Source organism: Syngnathus leptorhynchus, unplaced genomic scaffold (genome assembly GCF_054491065.1).
Source record: "Syngnathus leptorhynchus isolate UIUO unplaced genomic scaffold, UIUO_Slep HiC_scaffold_271, whole genome shotgun sequence".
In the NCBI taxonomy this organism is placed as follows: Eukaryota; Metazoa; Chordata; class Actinopteri; order Syngnathiformes; family Syngnathidae; genus Syngnathus; species Syngnathus leptorhynchus.
The window spans coordinates 37,501-50,727 of NW_028232238.1; positions in this window are offsets into that span (position 1 = coordinate 37,501).

The following is a 13,227-nucleotide window of genomic DNA, read 5'->3' on the forward strand; positions in this document are numbered from 1 at the left end:
TCCACCCGACGTCGGACGAGCCGAGGCCGATGGAGGCCCTACCAAGGCGGGTCATGAGTGCCAGTCGGTCAGTTGGGTGAGGGGGTACTCGGAGGCCCGCCGGGAGCAGACGGGCGACCGGGGATGGGGGGCGTACGCGGGCGGGCGCCGGGAGAAGACGGCCCGTCCGGGGTCGAATCTCGGCCTGTGTTTTCGGAGCCGGCCGGGCATCACGCTCCCTCCTTGGATGGACAACATTCGTAGTTGACACTTTGTGTCATTTTATCCGAGCGGGCGGGCGCCTCGAGAGGCGGACCGTCCGGGGCGACTCTCGGCCTGTGTTTTCGGAGCCGGCCGGGCCTCACGCTCCCTCCTTGGATGGACAACATTCGTAGTTGACACTTTGTGTCATTTTATCCGAGCGGGCGGGCGCCGCGAGGCGGACCGTCCGGGGCGACTCTCGGCCTGTGTTTTCGGAGCCGGCCGGGCCTCACGCTCCCTCCTTGGATGGACAACATTCGTAGTTGACACTTTGTGTCATTTTATCCGAGCGGGCGGGCGCCGCGAGGCGGACCGTCCGGGGCGACTCTCGGCCTGTGTTTTCGGAGCCGGCCGGGCATCACGCTCCCTCCTTGGATGGACAACATTCGTAGTTGACACTTTGTGTCATTTTATCCGAGCGGGCGGGCGCCTCGAGAGGCGGACCGTCCGGGGCGACTCTCGGCCTGTGTTTTCGGAGCCGGCCGGGCCTCACGCTCCCTCCTTGGATGGACAACATTCGTAGTTGACACTTTGTGTCATTTTATCCGAGCGGGCGGGCGCCGCGAGGCGGACCGTCCGGGGCGACTCTCGGCCTGTGTTTTCGGAGCCGGCCGGGCATCACGCTCCCTCCTTGGATGGACAACATTCGTAGTTGACACTTTGTGTCATTTTATCCGAGCGGGCGGGCGCCTCGAGAGGCGGACCGTCCGGGGCGACTCTCGGCCTGTGTTTTCGGAGCCGGCCGGGCCTCACGCTCCCTCCTTGGATGGACAACATTCGTAGTTGACACTTTGTGTCATTTTATCCGAGCAGACGGGCGCCGCGAGGCGGACCGTCCGGGGCGACTCTCGGCCTGTGTTTTCGGAGCCGGCCGGGCATCACGCTCCCTCCTTGGATGGACAACATTCGTAGTTGACACTTTGTGTCATTTTATCCGAGCAGACGGGCGCCGCGAGGCGACCGTCCGGGGCGACTCTCGGCCTGTGTTTAAGGAGCCGGCCGGGCATCACGCTCCTTCCTTGGATGGACAACATTCGTAGTTGACACTTTGTGTCATTTTATCCGAGCAGACGGGCGCCGCGAGGCGACCGTCCGGGGCGACTCTCGGCCTGTGTTTAAGGAGCCGGCCGGGCATCACGCTCCTTCCTTGGATGGACAACATTCGTAGTTGACACTTTGTGTCATTTTATCCGAGCGGGCGGGCGCCGCGAGGCGGACCGTCCGGGGCGACTCTCGGCCTGTGTTTAAGGAGCCGGCCGGGCATCACGCTCCTTCCTTGGATGGACAACATTCGCAGTTGACACTTTGTGTCATTTTATCCGAGCAGACGGGCGCCGCGAGGCGGACCGTCCGGGGCGACTCTCGGCCTGTGTTTTCGGAGCCGGCCGGGCATCACGCTCCCTCCTTGGATGGACAACATTCGTAGTTGACACTTTGTGTCATTTTATCCGAGCAGACGGGCGCCGCGAGGCGGACCGTCCGGGGCGACTCTCGGCCTGTGTTTAAGGAGCCGGCCGGGCATCACGCTCCTTCCTTGGATGGACAACATTCGCAGTTGACACTTTGTGTCATTTTATCCGAGCAGACGGGCGCCGCGAGGCGGACCGTCCGGGGCGACTCTCGGCCTGTGTTTTCGGAGCCGGCCGGGCATCACGCTCCCTCCTTGGATGGACAACATTCGTAGTTGACACTTTGTGTCATTTTATCCGAGCAGACGGGCGCCGCGAGGCGGACCGTCCGGGGCGACTCTCGGCCTGTGTTTAAGGAGCCGGCCGGGCATCACGCTCCTTCCTTGGATGGACAACATTCGTAGTTGACACTTTGTGTCATTTTATCCGAGCGGGCGGGCGCCGCGAGGCGGACCGTCCGGGGCGACTCTCGGCCTGTGTTTAAGGAGCCGGCCGGGCATCACGCTCCTTCCTTGGATGGACAACATTCGCAGTTGACACTTTGTGTCATTTTATCCGAGCAGACGGGCGCCGCGAGGCGGACCGTCCGGGGCGACTCTCGGCCTGTGTTTTCGGAGCCGGCCGGGCATCACGCTCCCTCCTTGGATGGACAACATTCGTAGTTGACACTTTGTGTCATTTTATCCGAGCAGACGGGCGCCGCGAGGCGGACCGTCCGGGGCGACTCTCGGCCTGTGTTTAAGGAGCCGGCCGGGCATCACGCTCCTTCCTTGGATGGACAACATTCGTAGTTGACACTTTGTGTCATTTTATCCGAGCGGGCGGGCGCCGCGAGGCGGACCGTCCGGGGCGACTCTCGGCCTGTGTTTAAGGAGCCGGCCGGGCATCACGCTCCTTCCTTGGATGGACAACATTCGCAGTTGACACTTTGTGTCATTTTATCCGAGCAGACGGGCGCCGCGAGGCGGACCGTCCGGGGCGACTCTCGGCCTGTGTTTAAGGAGCCGGCCGGGCATCACGCTCCTTCCTTGGATGGACAACATTCGCAGTTGACACTTTGTGTCATTTTATCCGAGCAGACGGGCGCCGCGAGGCGGACCGTCCGGGGCGACTCTCGGCCTGTGTTTAAGGAGCCGGCCGGGCCTCAAGCTCCCTCCTTGGATGGACAACATTCGTAGTTGACACTTTGTGTCATTTTATCCGAGCGGGCGGGCGCCGCGAGGCGGACCGTCCGGGGCGACTCTCGGCCTGTGTTTAAGGAGCCGGCCGGGCATCACGCTCCTTCCTTGGATGGACAACATTCGCAGTTGACACTTTGTGTCATTTTATCCGAGCAGACGGGCGCCGCGAGGCGGACCGTCCGGGGCGACTCTCGGCCTGTGTTTTCGGAGCCGGCCGGGCATCACGCTCCCTCCTTGGATGGACAACATTCGTAGTTGACACTTTGTGTCATTTTATCCGAGCAGACGGGCGCCGCGAGGCGGACCGTCCGGGGCGACTCTCGGCCTGTGTTTAAGGAGCCGGCCGGGCATCACGCTCCTTCCTTGGATGGACAACATTCGCAGTTGACACTTTGTGTCATTTTGTTCGGCCTGTGTTTAAGGAGGCGGCCGTCCTCCACTCGGTCCGTGTTTAAGGAGCGACACTCGCGCTCCGGTTCGGCCTGTATTTAGGGAGGCGGCCGTCCTCCGCTTGGTCTGTGTTAAGGGCGACACTCTGTCCATGTTTGAGGAGCCTGGCCCTGACGCTCCTCTCCGGCCTGTGTTTAAGGAGGCGGCCGTCCTCCCCTTGGTCCGTGTTAAGGGCGACACTCGGTCCATGTTTGAGGAGCCTGGCCCTGACGCTCCTCTCCGGCCTGTGTTTAAGGAGGCGGCCGTCCTCCCCTTGGTCCGTGTTAAGGGCGACACTCGGTCCATGTTTGAGGAGCCTGGCCCTGACGCTCCTCTCCGGCCTGTGTTTAAGGAGGCGGCCGTCCTCCCCTTGGTCTGTTTTAAGGGCGACACTCGGTCCATGTTTGAGGAGCCTGGCCCTGACGCTCCTCTCCGGCCTGTGTTTAAGGAGGCGGCCGTCCTCCCCTTGGTCCGTGTTAAGGGCGACACTCGGTCCATGTTTGAGGAGCCTGGCCCTGACGCTCCTCTCCGGCCTGTGTTTAAGGAGGCGGCCGTCCTCCCCTTGGTCCGTGTTAAGGGCGACACTCGGTCCATGTTTGAGGAGCCTGGCCCTGACGCTCCTCTCCGGCCTGTGTTTAAGGAGGCGGCCGTCCTCCCCTTGGTCCGTGTTAAGGGCGACACTCGGTCCATGTTTGAGGAGCCTGGCCCTGACGCTCCTCTCCGGCCTGTGTTTAAGGAGGCGGCCGTCCTCCCCTTGGTCTGTTTTAAGGGCGACACTCGGTCCATGTTTGAGGAGCCTGGCCCTGACGCTCCTCTCCGGCCTGTGTTTAAGGAGGCGGCCGTCCTCCCCTTGGTCCGTGTTAAGGGCGACACTCGGTCCATGTTTGAGGAGCCTGGCCCTGACGCTCCTCTCCGGCCTGTGTTTAAGGAGGCGGCCGTCCTCCCCTTGGTCCGTGTTAAGGGCGACACTCGGTCCATGTTTGAGGAGCCTGGCCCTGACGCTCCTCTCCGGCCTGTGTTTAAGGAGGCGGCCGTCCTCCCCTTGGTCTGTGTTAAGGGCGACACTCGGTCCATGTTTGAGGAGCCTGGCCCTGACGCTCCTCTCCGGCCTGTGTTTAAGGAGGCGGCCGTCCTCCCCTTGGTCTGTGTTAAGGGCGACACTCGGTCCATGTTTGAGGAGCCTGGCCCTGACGCTCCTCTCCGGCCTGTGTTTAAGGAGGCGGCCGTCCTCCCCTTGGTCTGTGTTAAGGGCGACACTCGGTCCATGTTTGAGGAGCCTGGCCCTGACGCTCCTCTCCGGCCTGTGTTTAAGGAGGCGGCCGTCCTCCCCTTGGTCTGTGTTAAGGGCGACACTCGGTCCGTGTTTAAGGAGCGGCCCTCGCGCTCCGGTTCGGCCTGTATTTAGGGAGGCGGCCGTCCTCCGCTTGGTCTGTGTTAAGGGCGACACTCGGTCCGTGTTTAAGGAGCCGGCCCTGACGCTCCTCTTCGGCCTGTGTTTAAGGAGGCGGCCGTCCTCCACTTCCTTCCATGCACCACCACATTCGCAGTTGACACTTTGCCATTTTTTCAGAGAGGTGACACTTAGTCGTTTTTTCGAAAGTTGACACTTAGTCGTTTTTTCGAAAGTTGACACTTTGCCGTTTTTTCAGAGAGGCGACACTTAGTCGTTTTTTCGAAAGTTGACACTTAGCCGTTTTTTCGAAAGTTGACACTTAGCCGTTTTTTCGAAAGTTGACACTTAGCCGTTTTTTCGAAAGTTGACACTTAGTCACTTTTTCGCCACAGTGACACCTCCAGCGCGTGCCACGGCGCTTTTCAGGTCTTCTATCCGACCTTGTGCTGTCGAGGACGGCGTGTCCGACGCCGTGGGGAGACCAGCACCATCTCCTCCATACTCGTAAACGGGGTGCTTTGGAAAACGGGGGGAAAGTCGATGAGTACACTGACTACTGGGACCATTTCATTGTACTCTGGCGCACCTGAAGACCAAAAAAGGTACTGCACCTTAGCCCGGGTACCTCACCCCCTGGTACCTCGAGGAGAACTTAGAAAAATTTCGACAAATTTTTGGTGAGCTCCAGGGAGAGAGGCTGATTTTTCGCTTTTTGAGGCCGACCGCCGAACCGGCGCGGGGCGGACTCACAAGCCCCGCAGAGCCGTGGGCACTTAGTCGTTTTTTCAGAGAGGCGACACTTAGTCGTTTTTTCAGAGGCGACACTTAGTCGTTTTTTCGAAAGTTGACACTTAGCCGTTTTTTCGAAAGTCGACACTTAGCCGTTTTTTTGGAAAGTTGACACTTAGTCGTTTTTTCGAAAGTTGACACTTAGTCGTTTTTTCGCCACAATTGGCTCTGAGCTCCAGGGGGAGAGCCTGGTTTTGCCTTATTTCAGGCCGGCTGGGGAACCGGCGCGGGTCGGATGCACGAGCCCGGCAGAGCCGTGGGCACTTAGAAAATTTTCGCCGATTAAGCTGGGACCTCCAGGCGGAGACCGGCATTCCTCGTCCTCGGGGTTCGACCCAGGAACCGGCGCTGGGCAGACGCCGTAGCCACGCAGAGCCGTGGGCACTTAGAAAATATTCGCCAAGTTGGCTCTGAGCTCCAGGCGGAGAGGCTGGTTTTGCCTTATTTCAGGCCGGCTGGGGAACCGGCGCGGGTCGGATGCACGAGCCCGCAGAGCCGTGGGCACTTTGCCATTTTCTCAGAGTCGACACTTAGTCGTTTTTTCAGAGAGGCGACACTCTGTCGTTTTTTCGAAAGTTGACACTTTGCCGTTTTTTCAGAGAGGCGACACTTAGCCGTTTTTTCGAAAGTTGACACTTAGCCGTTTTTTCGAAAGTCGACACTTAGCCGTTTTTTCAGAGATGTGACACTTTGCCGTTTTTTCGAAAGTCGACACTTAGCCGTTTTTTCAGAGATGTGACACTTAGAAACTTTTTGCCAAGTTGGCTGTGAGCTCCAGGAGGAGACCGTTATTTTTCGTCATTCGAGGCCGACTGCGGAACCGGCGCTGGGCGGACGCCAAAGCTCGGCAGGGCCGTGGGCACTTAGAAACTTTTTGCCAAGTTGGCTGTGAGCTCCAGGAGGAGACCGTTATTTTTCGTCATTCGAGGCCGACTGCGGAACCGGCGCTGGGCGGACGCCAAAGCTCGGCAGGGCCGTGGGCACTTAGAAACTTTTTGCCAAGTTGGCTGTGAGCTCCAGGAGGAGACCGTTATTTTTCGTCATTCGAGGCCGACTGCGGAACCGGCGCTGGGCGGACGCCAAAGCTCGGCAGGGCCGTGGGCACTTAGAAACTTTTTGCCAAGTTGGCTGTGAGCTCCAGGAGGAGACCGTTATTTTTCGTCATTCGAGGCCGACTGCGGAACCGGCGCTGGGCGGACGCCAAAGCTCGGCAGGGCCGTGGGCACTTAGAAACTTTTTGCCAAGTTGGCTGTGAGCTCCAGGAGGAGACCGTTATTTTTCGTCATTCGAGGCCGACTGCGGAACCGGCGCTGGGCGGACGCCAAAGCTCGGCAGGGCCGTGGGCACTTAGAAACTTTTTGCCAAGTTGGCTGTGAGCTCCAGGAGGAGACCGTTATTTTTCGTCATTCGAGGCCGACTGCGGAACCGGCGCTGGGCGGACGCCAAAGCTCGGCAGGGCCGTGGGCACTTAGAAACTTTTTGCCAAGTTGGCTGTGAGCTCCAGGAGGAGACCGTTATTTTTCGTCATTCGAGGCCGACTGCGGAACCGGCGCTGGGCGGACGCCAAAGCTCGGCAGGGCCGTGGGCACTTAGAAACTTTTTGCCAAGTTGGCTGTGAGCTCCAGGAGGAGACCGTTATTTTTCGTCATTCGAGGCCGACTGCGGAACCGGCGCTGGGCGGACGCCAAAGCTCGGCAGGGCCGTGGGCACTTAGAAACTTTTTGCCAAGTTGGCTGTGAGCTCCAGGAGGAGACCGTTATTTTTCGTCATTCGAGGCCGACTGCGGAACCGGCGCTGGGCGGACGCCAAAGCTCGGCAGGGCCGTGGGCACTTAGAAACTTTTTGCCAAGTTGGCTGTGAGCTCCAGGAGGAGACCGTTATTTTTCGTCATTCGAGGCCGACTGCGGAACCGGCGCTGGGCGGACGCCAAAGCTCGGCAGGGCCGTGGGCACTTAGAAACTTTTTGCCAAGTTGGCTGTGAGCTCCAGGAGGAGACCGTTATTTTTCGTCATTCGAGGCCGACTGCGGAACCGGCGCTGGGCGGACGCCAAAGCTCGGCAGGGCCGTGGGCACTTAGAAACTTTTTGCCAAGTTGGCTGTGAGCTCCAGGAGGAGACCGTTATTTTTCGTCATTCGAGGCCGACTGCGGAACCGGCGCTGGGCGGACGCCAAAGCTCGGCAGGGCCGTGGGCACTTAGAAACTTTTTGCCAAGTTGGCTGTGAGCTCCAGGAGGAGACCGTTATTTTTCGTCATTCTAGGCCGGCTGCAGAACCGGCGCGGGTCGGATGCACGAGCCCGCAGAGCCGTGGGCACTTTGCCACTTTTTCGCCACAATTGGCTGTGAGCTCCAGGAGGAGACCGTTATTTTTCGTCATTCTAGGCCGGTTGCAGAACCGGCGCGGCTCGGATGCACGAGCCCGCAGAGCCGTGGGCACTTAGAAAATTTTCAGAGAGGCGACACTTTGCCATTTTTTCAGAGAGGTGACACTTAGTCGTTTTTTCGAAAGTTGACACTTAGCCGTTTTTTCGAAAGTTGACACTTAGTCGTTTTTTCGAAAGTTGACACTTAGTCGTTTTTTCGCCAAAGTGCCCACCTCCAGCGCGTGCCACGGCGCTTTCCAGGTCTTCTATCCGACCTTGTGCTGTCGAGGACGGCGTGTCCGACGCCGTGGGGAGACCAGCACCATCTCCTCCATACTCGTAAACGAGGTGCTTTGGAAAACGGGGGGAAAGTCGATGAGTACACTGACTACTGGGACCATTTCATTGTACTCTGGCGCACCTGAAGACCAAAAAAGGTACTGCACCTTAGCCCGGGTACCTCACCCCCTGGTACCTCGAGGAGAACTTAGAAAAATTTCGACAAATTTTTGGTGAGCTCCAGGGAGAGAGGCTGATTTTTTGCTTTTTGAGGCCGACCGCCGAACCGGCGCGGGGCGGACTCACAAGCCCCGCAGAGCCGTGGGCACTTAGTCGTTTTTTCGAAAGTTGACACTTAGCCGTTTTTTCGCCGATTTTGCTGGGACCTCCAGGCGAGGACCGGCGTTTTTCGTCTTCCGGGTCCGACCCGGGAACCAGCGCCGAGCGGACACATTCGCTCGCTAGTGCCGTTGGCACTTAGAAAATTTTTCGTTTGTCATGAGCTCCGGGCGGAGACCGGCGTTTTTCGTCTTCCGGGTTCGACCCGGGAACCAGCGCCGAGCGGACACATTCGCTCGCTAGTGCCGTTGGCACTTAGAAAATTTTTCGTTTGTCATGAGCTCCGGGCGGAGACCGGCGTTTTTCGTCTTCCGGGTCCGACCCGGGAACCAGCGCCGAGCGGACACATTCGCTCGCTAGTGCCGTTGGCACTTAGAAAATTTTTCGTTTGTCATGAGCTCCGGGCGGAGACCGGCGTTTTTCGTCTTCCGGGTTCGACCCGGGAACCAGCGCCGAGCGGACACATTCGCTCGCTAGTGCCGTTGGCACTTAGAAAATTTTTCGTTTGTCATGAGCTCCGGGCGGAGACCGGCGTTTTTCGTCTTCCGGGTCCGACCCGGGAACCAGCGCCGAGCGGACACATTCGCTCGCTAGTGCCGTTGGCACTTAGAAAATTTTTCGTTTGTCATGAGCTCCGGGCGGAGACCGGCGTTTTTCGTCTTCCGGGTCCGACCCGGGAACCAGCGCCGAGCGGACACATTCGCTCGCTAGTGCCGTTGGCACTTAGAAAATTTTTCGTTTGTCATGAGCTCCGGGCGGAGACCGGCGTTTTTCGTCTTCCGGGTTCGACCCGGGAACCAGCGCCGAGCGGACACATTCGCTCGCTAGTGCCGTTGGCACTTAGAAAATTTTTCGTTTGTCATGAGCTCCGGGCGGAGACCGGCGTTTTTTGTCTTCCGGGTTCGACCCGGGAACCAGCGCCGAGCGGACACATTCGCTCGCTAGTGCCGTTGGCACTTAGAAAATTTTTCGTTTGTCATGAGCTCCGGGCGGAGACCGGCATTTTTCGTCATTCGAGGCCGACGGGGGAACCAGCCGGAGCGGACACGTTTGCTCGGAAGAGCCGTTGGCACTTAGAAAAAATTCCGTGTCTCGTGAGCTCCAGGGGGGACAGGCTGGTTTTATTCATCCGTAGCCGACATGGGAACCAGCGCGGAGCGGATTGGTGTTGCGCTGGCATATACCTCATCTCTCTCAGGAGTCCCCCCCTTATACGTGCCGATGGTGTTTTGGAAAACGGGGGGTAACTGGATGAGTACACTGACTAGGGGGACCAGTACACTAGCGAGTGGGACCAGTACACTGACTAGTGGGACCAACACACTATGAGCGCCTGGTACCTAAAATGGAAGTATAGAGGCCGAATTTCGGGCAAGATCACGCCGTGTTAGGCTTCCAGGACCTCGGCTAAGCAATTTTAACGGGTCGCCCGGTTCTTTTTTGATCCAGCCCGGTTCTTTTTTTTATCCAGCCCGGTTCTTTTTACACTTCCAGCTGGAGCTCGGGAGCGGCTTTTTGCACAAGATCACGCCGTGTTAGGCTTCCAGGACCTCGGCTAAGCAATTTTAACGGGTCCCCCGGTTCTTTTTTGATCCAGCCCGGTTCTTTTTTTTATCCAGCCTGGTTCTTTTTACACTTCCAGCTGGAGCTCGGGAGCGGCTTTTTGCACAAGATCACGCCGTGTTAGGCTTCCAGGACCTCGGCTAAGCAATTTTAACGGGTCGCCCGGTTCTTTTTTGATCCAGCCCGGTTCTTTTTTTTATCCAGCCTGGTTCTTTTTACACTTCCAGCTGGAGCTCGGGAGCGGCTTTTTGCACAAGATCACGCCGTGTTAGGCTTCCAGGACCTCGGCTAAGCAATTTTAACGGGTCGCCCGGTTCTTTTTTGATCCAGCCCGGTTCTTTTTTTTATCCAGCCCGGTTCTTTTTACACTTCCAGCTGGAGCTCGGGAGCGGCTTTTTGCACAAGATCACGCCGTGTTAGGCTTCCAGGACCTCGGCTAAGCAATTTTAACGGGTCGCCCGGTTCTTTTTTGATCCAGCCCGGTTCTTTTTTTTATCCAGCCTGGTTCTTTTTACACTTCCAGCTGGAGCTCGGGAGCGGCTTTTTGCACAAGAACACGCCGTGTTAGGCTTCCAGGACCTCGGCTAAGCAATTTTAACGGGTCGCCCGGTTCTTTTTTGATCCAGCCCGGTTCTTTTTTTTATCCAGCCTGGTTCTTTTTACACTTCCAGCTGGAGCTCGGGAGCGGCTTTTTGCACAAGATCACGCCGTGTTAGGCTTCCAGGACCTCGGCTAAGCAATTTTAACGGGTCGCCCGGTTCTTTTTTGATCCAGCCCGGTTCTTTTTTTTATCCAGCCTGGTTCTTTTTACACTTCCAGCTGGAGCTCGGGAGCGGCTTTTTGCACAAGAACACGCCGTGTTAGGCTTCCAGGACCTCGGCTAAGCAATTTTAACGGGTCGCCCGGTTCTTTTTTTTATCCAGCCCGGTTCTTTTTTTATCCAGCCCGGTTCTTTTTACACTTCCAGCTGGAGCTCGGGAGCGGCTTTTTGCACAAGAACACGCCGTGTTAGGCTTCCAGGACCTCGGCTAAGCAATTTTAACGGGTCGCCCGGTTCTTTTTTGATCCAGCCCGGTTCTTTTTTTTATCCAGCCTGGTTCTTTTTACACTTCCAGCTGGAGCTCGGGAGCGGCTTTTTGCACAAGAACACGCCGTGTTAGGCTTCCAGGACCTCGGCTAAGCAATTTTAACGGGTCGCCCGGTTCTTTTTTTATCCAGCCCGGTTCTTTTTTTATTCAGCCTGGTTCTTTTTACACTTCCAGCTGGAGCTCGGGAGCGGCTTTTTGCACAAGATCACGCCGTGTTAGGCTTCCAGGACCTCGGCTAAGCAATTTTAACGGGTCGCCCGGTTCTTTTTTGATCCAGCCCGGTTCTTTTTTTTATCCAGCCTGGTTCTTTTTACACTTCCAGCTGGAGCTCGGGAGCGGCTTTTTGCACAAGATCACGCCGTGTTAGGCTTCCAGGACCTCGGCTAAGCAATTTTAACGGGTCGCCCGGTTCTTTTTTGATCCAGCCCGGTTCTTTTTCTATCCAGCCCGGTTCTTTTTACACTTCCAGCTGGAGCTCGGGAGCGGCTTTTTGCACAAGATCACGCCGTGTTAGGCTTCCAGGACCTCGGCTAAGCAATTTTAACGGGTCGCCCGGTTCTTTTTTTTATCCAGCCCGGTTCTTTTTTTATCCAGCCCGGTTCTTTTTACACTTCCAGCTGGAGCTCGGGAGCGGCTTTTTGCACAAGATCACGCCGTGTTAGGCTTCCAGGACCTCGGCGAAGCAATTTTAACGGGTCGCCCGGTTCTTTTTTGATCCAGCCCGGTTCTTTTTTTTATCCAGCCCGGTTCTTTTCACACTTCCAGCTGGAGCTCGGCAGCGGCTATTTGCACAAGATCACGCCGGGTTAGGCTTCCAGGACCTCGGCTAAGCAATTTTAACGGGTCGCCCGGTTCTTTTTTGATCCAGCCCGGTTCTTTTTTTTATCCAGCCCGGTTCTTTTCACACTTCCAGCTGGAGCTCGGGAGCGGCTTTTTGCACAAGATCACGCCGTGTTAGGCTTCCAGGACCTCGGCTAAGCAATTTTAACGGGTCGCCCGGTTCTTTTTTGATCCAGCCCGGTTCTTTTTTTTATCCAGCCCGGTTCTTTTCACACTTCCAGCTGGAGCTCGGCAGCGGCTATTTGCACAAGATCACGCCGGGTTAGGCTTCCAGGACCTCGGCTAAGCAATTTTAACGGGTCGCCCGGTTCTTTTTTGATCCAGCCCGGTTCTTTTTTTTATCCAGCCCGGTTCTTTTCACACTTCCAGCTGGAGCTCGGCAGCGGCTATTTGCACAAGATCACGCCGGGTTAGGCTTCCAGGACCTCGGCTAAGCAATTTTAACGGGTCGCCCGGTTCTTTTTTGATCCAGCCCGGTTCTTTTTTTTATCCAGCCTGGTTCTTTTTACACTTCCAGCTGGAGCTCGGGAGCGGCTTTTTGCACAAGATCACGCCGTGTTAGGCTTCCAGGACCTCGGCTAAGCAATTTTAACGGGTCGCCCGGTTCTTTTTTGATCCAGCCCGGTTCTTTTTTTTATCCAGCCCGGTTCTTTTCACACTTCCAGCTGGAGCTCGGCAGCGGCTATTTGCACAAGATCACGCCGGGTTAGGCTTCCAGGACCTCGGCTAAGCAATTTTAACGGGTCGCCCGGTTCTTTTTTGATCCAGCCCGGTTCTTTTTTTTATCCAGCCCGGTTCTTTTCACACTTCCAGCTGGAGCTCGGCAGCGGCTATTTGCACAAGATCACGCCGGGTTAGGCTTCCAGGACCTCGGCTAAGCAATTTTAACGGGTCGCCCGGTTCTTTTTTGATCCAGCCCGGTTCTTTTTTTTATCCAGCCTGGTTCTTTTTACACTTCCAGCTGGAGCTCGGGAGCGGCTTTTTGCACAAGATCACGCCGTGTTAGGCTTCCAGGACCTCGGCTAAGCAATTTTAACGGGTCGCCCGGTTCTTTTTTTGATCCAGCCCGGTTCTTTTTTTATCCAGCCCGGTTCTTTTTACACTTCCAGCTGGAGCTCAGCAGCGGCTTTTTGCACAAGATCACGCCGGGTTAGGCTTCCAGGACCTCGGCTAAGCAATTTTAACGGGTCGCCCGGTTCTTTTTTTGATCCAGCCCGGTTCTTTTTTTATCCAGCCCGGTTCTTTTTACACTTCCAGCTGGAGCTCGGGAGCGGCTTTTTGCACAAGATCACGCCGTGTTAGGCTTCCAGGACCT